The following is a 12,385-nucleotide window of genomic DNA, read 5'->3' on the forward strand; positions in this document are numbered from 1 at the left end:
AGCCTCAGTAGTTGTGGCACACGGGCTCAGTAGTTGTGGCTCGCGGGCTCTAGAGCGCAGGCTCAGTAGCTGTGGCGCACGGGCTTAGTTGCTCCACGGCATGTGGGATCTTCCTGGACCAGGGCTTGAACCCGTGTCCCCTGCATTGGCAGGCGGATTCTTAACCACTGTGCCACCAGGGAAGTCCAAGAAGCTTCTCTTGAGAGCAGCAGTAACATCATCCCTTTGAAGCACAGACCCTGTATCCTGAACTACTGAACAAGACTGAGCCAACATCAAAAGAATAACAATTCGCTAACCCACTGGTCCCATTTAGTCTCCCCTCTCACCCGGTCAACATATTTCAACATGGAAAGAGCAACTAACGTTACCAGCAGTTTCTGCTGGGGCTTTAGTAGCATCTGTTTCACAGTTAGAGGCAAAGTAAGATGGAGACTTAATTTCTCATTCAAAAAGCACTAGAGACTTCTCCACTGTAATTAAATTCTTACATTACAACAATGTATATTGTTTCTGGCAGAACAAAAAATAAATGCTGTTGCATAATTGATTAGAACCGGGGAAGAGACCTCAATTCACACTGAGTTGCAACACAGAAATCTCTTGGCCTTTTCTCTCTTTGCCGCCCCTTGATTATTTACACCAAGCTGGCCAGAAGTGGGCTGGGGAACTGCCAAACTGCATGCCCCGGCCACCTCTGAATATCTGATATCTCCGTTTTCTCCAAACTCTATGAGGAGAATTAAGAAGTGAGGTGGGGATACAATGATTACCTAGTTATACAAGCAAGCATTTCAGATGCATAAATGTCCTAGAGTAGAACCAGAAGAAATTATAAATGGAAATCATTTAGTTGCTTTAAACAATAAATTCTGCTTACTCTCCTCTACCTGTAATCACTCAACCTCTCCTCCTCCCACACAAATATCTTCACAAGTAGCTCCTCCACAATTATTTCTCTACTGGGGCCTTTCTAAATGGCACTTTTAGAAATAATGTACAAACAAATGTTACGAAACAAAGATTAAATGTATGCCGTTCTACTAACTGCAGTGCAACCTTACGCAAGTCCCTCAGGATCTGAGAGAATGATAAAGGTTGTCACGGATGGAAATAACATATCTAGCCAGAAGCCAGACACCCACCTATTTCCATCATTTTCTCCTTTTTAGAATGAGTATATTCTGGAGGAGAGAAGAGTTTACAAGCATAAATAAGATACTCTGTCCTTCATATCTATAGGTTGGCAACATTAATCTCCGTGAAAAGTAGTCACCACTGGAAAGAACTGAGTCCACAAAGGGAATAACCAGGTAAAGTGTCTCAATTCATGTGATCCTGGTGTTTAAGGACTGTGAATTCGATCTGCAATTCAATTTAAAAGGAATGGAGTAATTAAATTTAAAAAGTAATTAAAACTCAGAAAAATCTAGCAAGCGTTTACCCATAAACTAGAATCAATCAACCTCTCTCTCTCTTACACACACACACACACACACACACACACACACACACACACACACACACACCACGTAAATGTAAAAATATAAACTGGTATATTCTACCAGTATCTGAACTTTTTTTTTTAGCAACCTAATTGTTCTTACTCTCTATCTGATTAGAATGCTATTTCTGAATTTACTCTAAATCACAAAGCAGAGTCAAGTCCTTTCTGGGGTTACGGATGGAATTCTGGGAACTGAAGGCAGGTTACCTTCAAAAGCTTTTCTTCTTTTTCCCCCCGAACCCAGGAAAGAGCTAATACCCTCTCCCTGTCTACCTTCACCCACCTCTCCAAATGCTCTCCTTTACCTCTGTTCCAGGAAGGCCCATCGTACAGGATTTCCTGGTCCTGCACCAGGGCTCAACACAGACCTCCGGGAAACCTCCCAGCACAGGAGAGTTGACTTGTGAGATAACGAGCCACGTGCCCTTCCAGCCTGTTGCACAGGCCCCACCTTTCTTTGTGCCAGCATGCTCCTACTTCAGCAGTCCCGCTGGTGTTAACCTTTGCCCTCTAACGCTCCCCCCCCCCCAGCCCCCAATCCTCCCCTCCAGTATTAGCACCTCCTGTCCGGAACCCAGTGTGAATTTACACATGCCTCCTCGGTAGCTGCTCTCCAGCGATCCTGTTCAGTTACAGCCTGTCAACCTCATCTCTAACGTACGCTGGCCCTGGCATCATTCGTTCTTACTCTGGATATAATCTCTCAATCTCATTCTTGCTCATAATTTTACTCTGAACTTTACTACCTGGATAAGCCCCTAACATCCGGATGACCCACCTATTTCCACCATGCAGAAAATCAGAATCTCCCCTCTTCTCATGCTATGTTTGATCTTCCTATGCCCTCAAAGCTCCCCACGGCCACACGGCCCTGGCCTGAGCCTGACCGTTCTACTACATTATAGACGGACAGTCAAAATCCAGGAAGCAGAGTGATCTCAGCTACTACGGACACCAAAAACTAGTCAAGTACCACATGAGGCCACAAACGATCCTGCTGTTCCTCAAGAGATGAGCAGGGCTCCAAAACAGTGAATCCAGGCAGGTGGTTGTCCAGAGACTTCTCTGCGCGGGACATCATCTCCACTACAAGCCTGGGTCCCAGAGACGGTGCTTCCGGTCCTCGGACAGGAATGGAAGCATCAAGGAAAGAGGGTATGAATCAGAAAAGGCACATGACGTACAATACTCAGGTGGAGGGAGGGGTGAGGAAGGAGACTCCTGCAGGAAAATGGAGAGAACGGGCAACGTGGGACTCAGTGCTGGGCATGAACCGTCACAGCTCAGCTGAGCTCCGTCTGCATTGCCCAGCACTGTCCTCCCTGCAGGGTTCCACAGCTCCCGGGTTATAAGGGACGCCGTGGGGAGACTGAGAAGGCAGAAGTGCAGCAGCCCTCATGATCTCACCACACTCAGAAGCTCAACGCAGGGCTCAGGGGCGGGTGCAGCTCATGCCCGCTGTCGCTCTGTGCTTGCACACCATGCTGGCTCAGGGGTGGAATGGGCCCACAAGATCTCCAGCAGCTTATCTGATTCTCACACGAGACACTTCTGACTCAGAGAAGGCGCCAGCTTCCCCTGCAGTCCGCAGCATCCGCGAGGTCGGAGGCTGGTGAGCAGTGAGGAGTCTGGTGGACTCAGCTCACCCTCACAGCTTCCGTTCACCCCTGCTCTCCAGCACCTCCTGCCACCCTTCCTTCCTGACTGCGTGCCCTGCTGACTTCAGGCCTGGCACCCAAAATACAGAGGCAACAACCACACCTACCTTGCCTAACTAGCTCCTAAGATCGGATGAGGTCGAATCCTGATACTAAATTCCATATTCTCTACCATTCCCATGGTTCTGTTCCTCTGAGCCAACCCTAGCTCCAGGAAGAAAAGCATGCTGAATATGAATAACCCACTGATTCTTAAATCGGAATATTTGTGAGTCTTACTTCCATTAGGCCTTAAGGTATACTAAGGACTAAACTATAAGGTAAAGGATCATACTCATTGTTGAGTCAATAATTATTCATGATTTTATTAAACAAAAGTCTCTTTAGAGAACAGTAAGAGATTAATTCTCAGCTAACATCAACTGGAGAGAGGGGAAAGAGGTTGCAATTTTTTTTTTTAATGCACAGATGTTGATAATAACAAAATTAACCAGCTAGATATTATATTTCAACAAATGCTTTTAATAATCAATCACTACGTTGCTTTAATACTGATGTTCTCATTAAATCAAAACTGGTTAACTAAAATGGTTATGTTTAAAAGATGCTCGTATCATTTTTATGATCACTCCTGAAAATTTCTGGTAAAACACATTATATAAACTACTTTGGTAATGTACTCTAAATAGGATGACATAAAGCTTAGCTGAAGATCCACTATAATCAAACGGCCAGAGAATGAAAATGAGAGAGAGAACACAAAAGTACACCAGAGCATGTGAGACAGAGAGAGAGAGACATAAAACGGGAGAGAGACAGAGGGGGAAGCAAAGAGAAAATCATTTGGACACATAAACGAGCCTTAATAGATTTTAGCTGAAATATTTAATGGTATCACTGAATATTACATTTATCCTTAACTCCAAAAGGAAATTTTGCAGGGCACTTTTGTGCCCAAGAGAAAGAAAATATACTTTTGTGTTTACTTAGAATTTTTTTTGAACAAAAAAATTGTGACTTTTACTCCAATTTCTTCCAGAAAATGTGACACCATCATTCAAGGCCCAGGTCAAAGGTCACTTCACAAGTGAAGCCATCACCAGCTCCCTAGGTTTCATTAAATATATTGTAGCACTAATCATATCAAATAGTAGTAACTCATTTGCCTGTCCCTGAGATGATGAAGCCTTGAAAACAGGGTCTAAATATAATTTCTCTGTAGGCCTGTGTCTAACAAATAACATACTCTAAGTATATGATTACTCGATTCAATCAGACTACAGCATAGGTGTCATGATTAATTTAATGTATCAACTTGACTGGGCCACAGGGTGCCCACATTAAACATTATTTCTAAGTGTGTCTGGGAGGTGTTTCTAGATGAGATTGGCATTGGAATCAGTGGACTCAGTAAAGCATGGCCCTCCCCAGTGTGGGTGGCCATCGTCCAATCTGTTGAGGGTCTGAGTAGAACAAAAAGTGGAGACAGGGAGGATTAGTCCTTTCTTACCTGCTTAAGCTGGGACACTGGCCTTCTCCTGGGCTTGGATTCACATCACCGGCTCCCCTGGTTCTCAGGCCTTTGGATTTGGATTGGAACTACACCACTGGATCTCCCAGGTCTCCAGCTTACAGATGGCAGATCATGGGACTTCTCAGTCTCCATAATCACATGAGCCAATTTTTACAATAAATCACATACATCATATATATATATGTATATATATACAAACACATATATATGTGTGTATGCATATATATATATATATATATATATCCTATTAGTTCTGTTTCTCTGGAGAACCTTGCCTAATACAAAATAAGCTGTCAACATTCTGTGAGGGAAACGAATAACATGTGTACCAACCACTAGAGCATATCCAGTGAGTGCAAGGATTTTATTTCCTCCAAGAGAAAGCCAGAGGTATCTATTTCTTATCAATACAGAGCAACAACTTAGAAGTCCCCAGTCAGATCCTGAAACTGGAAGCTGACATATTAAGTCAGAGACCCGGTACCCCCTGGTATGCAGGTATGTTCCAGCAGTATCTTCAGTCCAAGGAAACAATATAGATACAATTACTGGCCTGAACAGCAGATTTTCCTAAAGCCAAATGGACATAATTAACATGACTTAAAATAATGAAATGGCTATTTTAACGAGCACTTAGTAACTACCAGACACTATGGGAACGCTTTAGCATTTTACTCACTTAACTTACATGACAACTTTATGGACATTACTATCATCATCATCGTCATCCACATAGCACTGGTGTGACAATGAGCTACAGAAGCAGGTGAAGCCCTGGCAGAGCTGGGATTGAAAGCCAGGAGGCCTGCATATAGAGCCAAGCTCTTAAACACGTCAGCAAGTTCAACAGTCTCCATGGGTCCCTTAAATGTACCTAAAATACTACCTATTAAAAACGGTGATGTGAAGGCATTTTTATACCCTTCCTTTAAAACTCACTGAAAACTTTTAAAGCCAATTTAGGGGAAAAAAAAAAAAAAAAACAGAGAAAAACTCCATCTTAAGTGAAAGTAAAAAGTCAGAAACTCAGACTGCCAATCAAAATATACTCATCAAAGACTGTGAAATCTCGGAGTCCTCGGGGAGCGGATACATACCTCCTCAGACCTGGAGCAATTTCCTAAAAGTGAGAATCACAGCGATGAAAGGCCTATCCAGTGAAAGCAGAGAAAGTGGTGCTAAGGGAGCAAACACACAGATGCAGCATTTTCTAGAGTCTAGCTCCATCATCCAGGGGGTCACTGAAGTGCCAGAAGTACAGGAGCCTTTGTCCCCAGAGGCTCTGCTGTACAAGGGCAATTGAGGGAGGACTCTGGAAGTAACACCTTTATTTAGAGTATCTGAAATAAGAAACGCAAGACAAAGATTTGGACTCATCTAGCACATGCCCAAAACTGTTGGTGCCCCTGTCCACAATACTACCTGCCATACTGGAAACTACCGGCCCCATTCAAAGATGGGTAAAAACCAGAGAGAGGCCACAAGGGAACTGTGCATGAAAGCAGCAAATATTAAAAGCCAGAGAATAATGTAAGCAAGAGGCCAGTGAAGAACAAACACCACAGGAAGAATTACCCAAGGAAACAGATGAAGAATTTGGATAAATAACACCACTTCACAGACTCAAAAATAATAACAGTTCAAACAAAAGGGTCTTGCGTTAAAAGAAAATAATATTCAGGAAAGTACAGGGCTCAAATGATAAAGTACAGGATATGTGAAACAGATGAAAGTAAGTGGACAGAGTTATGAAATACTACAGAGATGATAATTAACTCCAGGAACTAAAAAATAACAAAGAATTTGACTGAAAAGATAGTAAGAAAAAAATGTTGAATGGGAAAGCACAGTTAAGTGAAATAAAAACGTTAAAGGTGAAGACCACAGATACAAAAAACCAAGGAGAAACATTATACCTATCTTCAGGGTTACTAAACAAGAGAACAAATAGAAAAGACACCTTAAATATAATATTTAAATCTGAAGACATAAAAACAGAGTCTACTTCTCCGAGTTGAATGGCAGGATCCAAGTAAAACTGATACAGAATGATAAAAACCAAGAAGCAAAACTGATGAAGTTACTGAACTTCTAGCTTACTAAAAATAGTCCACGGACATCTGAACAAAAAGCAAGACAAGAACAAGTGCAAAGACCAGTTTGCTTCAGCCTTCACAGTGACACCAAATACCAGATGACAGTAAAGTAGTGTTTCCATATTTCTGAGAAAAATAAGAATTAATACTAATTGGCTTTGATAATTACAGTTAACAATCAGAAAATAAATGTTAATAACCTAAGTTTTAAGAAGATAGTAAAACAAGAAGAGGGAAAAAGAGTTAGAAATGTCATTAATTTACCCATCTTTCATAGCAACAAGTCAAAAGATGTTGTTTGAAGTTAAATTCAGTCATTAAAAAAAAAACACAGAATTATCAGAACTCAAAGTTTTTTATTTTCTTTTTCTCTTAACTCTCAAATGATAGCATCACTTTGGTAAAAGGACGTTAACTTGAAAATAATAAATTCCTTTGGTTTAAACTCAGCTTCTATTTCTTCCATTGCATCAGAAGCAAACAAACATAACTCTATATTAGAAATACAAAGTATAAATATGATCCTATTTTTGTAAAACCATCTCTCTTTACTTGTATATACATACACAGAGATGCTGCAAATAATGCTCACCAAATGCTAATAGGTGTGAGACAGGGAGGTGATGGGACTTTGCATGCTTTAATGTTTTAAAATGAGCAATGCATCATCTTTTCAAAGAATAAAGCCATTATTCTACTTCAATAACTGCATAATCTTTCTCAAATCCCTGTATATCATTTTGTTCTCGTATCCCAGGTCTAAGAAATCAGACACCCAAGGGTGACGGGACTTGACAGAAGAATGACCTCATGCAGGACTAAATTTTAATAAATGTGCTATACACCTACTAGTTTGGATCATTATCAAATCTACTGATTAGGCTCAACAAAAGGAATAACTTTTAATATAACTAGATATGCCTGGAAACAGGATGAACTGCCACATGCAGTAGGAAATTCCAAGGAGTACTCAAGATACAGCGCTAAAGTAACCAACTCCTATGGAAAGACAGCCGTGTACCAAGCACAGATTAGAGTCAATGACCTTTGTGGGCACTTCCAATTCTGAAAATACTTGACTTTGTGATGTGACGTCATACAACAAAGTCATGAATCTCTGTCTTATGCTGTATAAATAATAGTAGCAAGCAGGACCCATACTTTTAGAACTCTACAGCTCTGAATTACTTTCATAAATATGTCATATTTTCTTTCACCCCATAACAACTCTTGAAATAGGTAGGACAGGTGTAATTAGTTCCACTTGGCACTTGAGAAAATTAAAATTCAGAAAGAAGTCACTGGTCCAAGATCATACAGGCAGAAAATTGCAGAGCAAAGACTTGACTTTTTGTGATTACATGTTTACTGCCCAGGCAGCTACTCTGCATAAATATATAGTGGCCTAGCGCTGACAATGTATTTCACTTACATCAACTGGGGCTTTCTCAACAACTGTAACTACTTAGCTCAAAATGAAAGAAAGGCTGGATTGTTGCTATTAGTCTTTCTACCTTGTGTGAAGAAAGAGCCTTGAAACTTCATGGAAAAGAAATTTAAAGTAACCACCCTATATATGCCCATCGCTATGAAGCAAGCTTTTTTTCTGTAGGGAATTAAAGCTTTCCGAGAAAGGCCTGCTATTGTCCTCTTGCTTTCCAAATCCAAAAAGGAAAACTTACCCACTGTTAACGCTGAATGGTTTAAGCAGCTGTTCATCAGAGGTAGTCACAGAGCAAAAGTCTGAACATGAACTCTGATAAGCTGGACTAATGTATATGCATGCATATGTTTTGGACACCTGCTCTAAACCAGCTGTTGAGAGCACTTGGGAAACACACTGAAATGGCTGGAAAACAATGGAGCAAAGCCAGGTTTGTGGAGTCAGGTCCACACACATCCACAATGAGAGCAACTGCTAAAATATGTTAAAGAGCACATAGACAAGGTTTTATGCTGATATATGTGAACAGAAAATAATGGATAACTGGGATCTTTTTAGAATTTATTTAATGTTATCTAATGGCAAATGGTAAAGTGACAAATTCAAGTGCAATGAAATGGAGTAAAAGAGAGAACTTAAAAACTGAGTAAAGAACTTAATGTGAATATATACACACACACATATATTTTGATATAAATATATATGTATATATTGTATTTATATATTATTGATTAATTGATTGATTGACTGGTTGAAAGAGGAGATGAAGACAGCACCTGAAAGTAAGACTATGGATATGGCCACAAAAGAAATTTTACAAATGCTATTTAGGCTGTTTAAATATTAGAACATTAGAGAAAGACATAGCATGATATTCTGTGGCTCTTGGCAAGATTTCATCACCGCTGGCAAACTGGAAATGTACAAAATAGTTTTAAGAGCCATATTCAAATCCCTTTTCAATTATGTAGACAGTGGCAATGTTGCACTCACTGCTGACATTTTAAAAACGTCATCTTAAAACTGACCTTGGGAATATACGTGAAATATAGAAAAGATAAATTTCCAAACTGCAATTTTCTCTCTGAATCAGACCTTATTAAAACTAACACCACCTGATTCAAGCAGGTTTAAAAACAAGCATCAATGTACTCTTTGTTCTAAGGCACCTATAACTGAAAACACAGATTGAGAAATATAAGGAACAGCAAGAAGAAAAACATAATTCATTGGGACAAACACATTAAGTGAAATACTCACTGCTCCTTCCTCTATAAAGACTTCTGAACTCATGAATTATGAGCTATGAGGCACGATCATTTAGAATGAATCACACATAATGTATTATACTTAATCAAGATAATATTTTCAGTCTATCCTCAGGGTAAGTATTAACACAAAGATTCTCTTTGCGATAATCTTCAGTTGTCATAAAATTAGTTACAGAGCAATGACACCGTCAAAATGTATAAACTTACAAAGCTGACACTGATCCATTCAAACGTAAAAATTTAATTACAACTGAACAAAAACATAAATATAAGATCAACATCATACATAAGAAAAGGGATAAGTGCTTTCTGCATGATAATGAGTGAAGGTTTCCATGTTTACACAGCGATGAGTCAGGAAAATTTGAATTTACTACATTTGCCCTATTTGTCTTAGGGAGTATAGAAAATTGTTTAACGTTACATTATACGTGAAATTATCAGTGGTTTGCTGGAGCTAGCTCACCTCCAGCTCATGAGAGCCAATTGTTAAATTTTAAGGAATCTTGCAAGCTCTTTGTTAAACCATTGAAACCAGCCGTAGTGGGAATATTTACACCATGGGAATTGACAAATATTACAGATCAGGCCTCCCCACCCCATGCCCTAGAGCCAGTTTACTAGCACACCACTAATCCACATACAAATAAGTACACAGTACAATTAATTCTCACAAAGTAAATGCACCCATATAGGTAATACTGAGATCATAAAAAAGAACATTATCCAAAAATCTACCTTATTATCATCTCTGAATCAAAACTCCCTCTAGAGGGCTAAAAATTTTCCAGAAACAAATACTACGAAGGAGAAATTTTAGCAAGGAAAAAAGGCTTTTTTTTTTTTTTTTTAGATTCCACATACATGTAAAATCATACAGTATTTGCCTTTGTCTTTATTTCACTTAGTATAATGCCTTCAAGGTCCATCCACGTTGTCACAAATGGTAGGAGTTCCTCATTTTTTATGACTGAATAATACTCCACTGTGTATATATACCACATCTTATTTATCTTTTCATCTGTTGACAGACAGGTTGTTTCCATGTCTTGGCTACTAGAAATAATGCTGCAATGATCATGGGGGTACAGGTATCTCTTCAAGTTAGTGTTTTCATTACCTTTGGATATACTCCCAGAAGTGGAACTCCTGGATCATATGGTAGTTCTGTTTTTAATTTTTTGAGGATCTTCCATAACGTTTTCCATAGTGGCTGCACCAATTTACAATCCCACCAACCAGTGCACAAGGATTGCCTTTTCTCCACATCCATGTCAGCATTATCTCTTATCTTTTTAATTGTGGCCATTCTAACAAGCGTGAGGTAATATGTCATTTCTCTGATGACTAGTGATATTGAGCATCTTTTTATGTTCCTGGCCTTTCAGATATCTTCTTTGGAGAAATGTCTATTCAGACTTAGGACCATTATTTTATTCCGTTATTTGGGGGGTTTTGCTATTAAGTAGTACAAGCACCTTCTATTTGGGGATATTAACCCCTTATCAGATACACAGTTTGCAAATATTTTTTTCCCATTCTGTAGGTTGTCTTTTCATTTTGTTGATGGTTTCCTTTGCTGTAAAGAAACTTTTTAACTTGATGTAGTCCCACTCGTTTACTTTTTATTTTGTTGCTTGTACTTTAGGTGTCATATCTGAAACATCATTACCAAGACCTATGTCAAGAAGCTTTGTTCCTGTACTTTCTTGTAGGAGTTTCATGGTATCAGGTCTTACATTTAAGTCTTTAATCTATGTTGACTTAAGTTTTGTAAGTGGTGTAAGATATGGGTCCAATTTCATTCTTTCATACATGTATATCCAATTATCCCGGTACGATTTATTGAAGAGACTGTCTTTTCTCCATTGAGTATTCTTGGCTCCCTTGTCAAATATTAGTTGACCATATATGTTTGGGTTTATTTCTGGGCTCTCGATTCTGTTCCATTGGTCTATTTGTTGGTTTTTTTTCTACCAGTACCATACTGTTTTGATGACTATAACTTTATAGTATAGCTTGAAATCAGAAAGTGTGATGTGACATCTCCCGTTTTTTGTTTCTCAGGATTTCTTTGACTATTCAAGGTCGTTTGTGGTTCCATATAAATTTTAGAAATGTTTTTTCCTACTTCTGTAAAATACATAATTGGAATCTTGATATGGATTGCACTGAATCTATAGATGGCTTTCAGTCATATTAACATTGTAACAGTATTAATTCTTCCAATCCATGAACATGAGGTACCTCTCCATTTATTTGTGTTTTCTTCAATTTCTTTCATCAATGTCCTGTGGTTTTCAGCATAGAGATCTCCTAAAATTTATTCCTTTTCATCTCCTTAAATTTATTCCTAAGTATTTTACTGTGTTTGATGCTATTGTAAATTGAATCAATTTATTCCTTTTTCAGAAACTTTGTTGTTAGGGTATAGAAATGCTACTGATTTTTGTTATGTTGATTTTGTATCTTGCAACTTTACTGAATTCATTAATCATATCTATCAGTTTTTTGGGTTGAGTCTTTAAAATTTTCTGTATATAAAATCATGCCATCTGCAAATAAAGACAATTTTACATCTTCCTCTGCAATTCTGACAACTTTTCTTTTTCTTTCATGATTGCTCTAGCTAGGACTTCCAGTACTATGTTGAAAAGAAGTGGTGAGAGTGGACACTCTTGTCTTGTTCTCGATCTTAGAGGAAAAGCTTTCATACTTTCACCAATGAGTATATTAGCTGTGGGCTTGTCACATATGGCCTTTATTATGTTGAGATATGTTCCTTCTAGGCCTAACTTGTTAAGACTCTTTATCATGAATGGATGCGGAATTGGAAGAAGGCAATTTCAAGTGAAAGATATAATCTGGAAAATCA

At 38.9% G+C, this 12,385-nt stretch overlaps 1 protein-coding gene across 4 annotated transcripts in view; it reads right to left on the minus strand.

The window, feature by feature from the left end:
- The window catches only part of KLF12 (KLF transcription factor 12), a 461,389-nt gene that overhangs the window by 307,248 nt on the left and 141,756 nt on the right, over nucleotides 1-12,385 (minus strand). The gene's annotated exons all lie outside the window — the stretch shown is intronic.

This window comes from Balaenoptera borealis (genome assembly GCF_965194805.1).
Source record: "Balaenoptera borealis genome assembly, chromosome: 18".
Taxonomy (NCBI): Eukaryota; Metazoa; Chordata; class Mammalia; order Artiodactyla; family Balaenopteridae; genus Balaenoptera; species Balaenoptera borealis.